At 39.9% G+C, this 3165-nt stretch overlaps 1 pseudogene; it reads right to left on the minus strand.

Annotated features, from left to right (window-relative positions):
* Positions 1-1004: 1004 nt before the first annotated feature.
* LOC117022362 (60S ribosomal protein L17-like) lies at positions 1005-1550 on the minus strand (annotated as a pseudogene).
* Between the last annotated feature and the right edge of the window lie 1615 nt (positions 1551-3165).

The following is a 3165-nucleotide window of genomic DNA, read 5'->3' on the forward strand; positions in this document are numbered from 1 at the left end:
AAGGTCTCCATCTCAATAAGTGGAACCACCATCATCTCAGCTGTTCAAGCCAAAAATATAGGGGTCACACTTGATTTCTCTCCTTCCTTCATGCCTTACCATTAGCCCATTGGCAAATCTGAATGATTCTATGTCCAAAACGTATTTCTATTTTCTATTATTGTTGCAGATACCACCCTGTTTGAAGCTACCATCATCTTTCACTAAGACTTGTCCTCCCGTTCTCCTACAGCAGCCATTCTGATATTCCAAAAACACAAATCAGACTGAGGAGCTCTTGTTCTTAAAACCCTTCAATGACTTTCCATTGCACTCAAAATCAAATCCAGACTGTCAGAGCTAACAGGTTCCTACATGAAGTTGGCCCCTGTCTATCTCTGACTTCATCTGCTACCACTCTCCTCCTTCGTTTTTTTTTTTTTTTTTTTTTTCCAGTCACTCCAATCTTCTCTTTGTTTCTTGATGATGCTAAATTCATTCCTGGATTAAGACATTTGCATTTGTTGTTGCCTCTGCCTGGAATAGTCTTTTTCAGATATGTTCATGGCTACAACCTTTTGTCATTTTGTTCTCATACAAATGTCATTTTTCAGAGAGCCTTTCCTGTGTTCTATATCTAAGTAGCCCCCTTCCAGTCACTTGTCATTTCATCCTTTTTGGTTTTCTTCATAGCACTGCAAGTTCTACCTCTATTTACCTATCGCATCCATATATTGATTTACTTACTCACTTTTAGTCTTCTCTAGACACCTAGAGTCTGACCTTAATCCTAACTCGTATCTCCCTTGTTCATTACCATGTATGTTCGCAGCCACTATCACAATACCCGGCACATTGCAGGTAATTGACAAATAACTGTTGAGTGTATGCGTGAATGAATAAATAGTCTGACAGAAAAGAAAAAATCCAATCTACTTTTTTCCTCCTCCTCCTCCTCTTCTTCTTTTCTTTCTCCTTCTCCTTCTTTTACTTTTATTAGCATTTATTTGATGCTGAATTTACTCTCAGGCCATAAGATTTTGTTTCTTCAGTCTCTTCTGGGAGATCTTTTTCTTCTGTGCAACCTTCTCTTCTGGTTTAGGAACAGTCTGCTCTTTTTCAGGATCACGTCAGTGTGGCAGGGAGAGGTCACGTATGGGTTCATCCGCCCGTGATTTCCTAAGTTCTGCGCTGTATCCTGGGAGCTTTGGTCACCTGGATGTGCTCAGTGACCAGAGAGTCTACATCTAAGCCCTTAAGTGCAGCATTCCTCTCTGCATTTTTAAGCATGTGCAGCAAAAATTCTGTTCTTGTTTTGGGCCACTGACCCTGCGTCCAGCCCCACTGTTTGGCCTGGGCTTATCTACCAATTCCACCACTGTAACGACGGAATGGCACACACTGCTTGTGTAACGTGACATCCTTTAGGTACTTGGTGGCTTTTCAGATATGCTTGTTTTTTATGACCTGGCCAGTTTCATTAGTGGTCTTAAAGTGAACACACAAAGATTTGAACCTCTTGATTTACATGATTTTGTGGGGTTCTCTGGGTCAAGTGAATAATGAACCATTTTCAGAGGTCACCTCAGGCTGAATATGGGAAGAACTCTAATTTTCCATCTCCATCTAAACTAAAGGTGGCACAGGGAATGGCGAAACCCTCTCACTTTTAGCAAGTCTTTTCCTGTCTGATGATCTTTGCATTTTCTGACTTCATATACATGATTCCTTCTTTCCCTCAGGTGTCTGCTCAAATGTCACCGTATTAGTGAGGTCTACTGTGACGATTTTTAATCAAATAGATACCCCCGTCATTTATTTCCAGAGATTTGGGGAAATATTTCAGCTCCATTTTCTTCTATACCCAAAATATTGCAATGTTTTTTTTCCACTAAATGTTTTTTTAATCTATGTTGATGAAATCATTAATTACTATGAAGCTTCTCTTAACTTAATGCTTGTTTCAATCATTTACTGCTCCAAAACTAGTCATCTCAAAAACACAGTGGCTTAAAACAATAGTCTATTTCCTCATGGAACATATACGAAGGCTCACCAACATGGCCAGCAGTGGGTGTAGCTATAAGCTGGAAGCTCCATGAGAGTGCCTTGGTTTACCTCCACTGGCCTCTTCGTGTGGCTTAGGTGTTTTGTAGCGTGCTGGCTGGGTTCTAAGAGGGAGTCTCCAAGTCTGTGAACTCAGAAGCTGAGGATTGCTTGAGACTCAGCCTTGGAAGTTATATATTGCCATTTCTGCTGCATTTTGTTGACAAAATCTGTCACAGGGCCACACCAAAATCAAGAGGAAGGAAAACAGGCTCCACCTTTCATTGGAGGATTGGGAACAGACTTGTGATCATTTTTAACCCATCACATTTAATCATTTCAGAAAAGTAATCATTTGGATTTCAACCTTTGTTGATGAAAATGTTTCTAAAAATATATTAGTCCTGTAAGTAGATTATAATGGACATAGTCTTCTCAATGATTAAAGGTCTTTCAGAAACTCAGGGTCACGTCTCTTCATTTCCATTATTATCAAGTTTGGGTTCTAGCCCCAGCTCTGTCTCAAACTAACTAGTTTTATTATCTTGGGAAAATCACAGAGGATTCTGGCATTCATTTTTCTCATCCACAAAATGAAGCGATGGAGATACATGATTTCTATTTTTATTTCCAGCTCTAAGACACTATGATTCTATAGTTTCATATAAAAAGTACAGGAGATTAGACTATAGCTGTAATAAATTCAAAACATGCCCTCTATGCATAAATTTCTTGTATGAACTTGTGTTTGCTTGTCATTATATTATTTCTTGTAGCATAATATATAACATTTGTTAGAAGGTTAATGGAGGGTAAGTTAGGGCAGAAACTGCTGGGTGTTCTCCAAAGCTCATTTTCTCATCTTCCTGGACACATAGCAGGAGCTATGTTTCCCAGACTCCTTGCAGTTGAGTGTGACTATGAGACTGTGCTCTGACCAATGAAGTGAGAGTAGAAGCACTGTATATCCTTTCCCCCTTTCAGTAGTTGGAATGGAGAAAATCCCCCAGAGTGACCTTGGAAGCCCCTTCTTGAAGATGGCAGAGCCTCTATTAGCGTGCGTCCCTGGGCAACTTGTGGGGAAGAGCTGACCTGTTCACGCACCTAGTACCATTACAAACTTTATTTTATTTAAGTCAT

This window comes from Rhinolophus ferrumequinum, chromosome 5, assembly GCF_004115265.2.
Source record: "Rhinolophus ferrumequinum isolate MPI-CBG mRhiFer1 chromosome 5, mRhiFer1_v1.p, whole genome shotgun sequence".
Lineage (NCBI taxonomy): Eukaryota > Metazoa > Chordata > Mammalia > Chiroptera > Rhinolophidae > Rhinolophus > Rhinolophus ferrumequinum.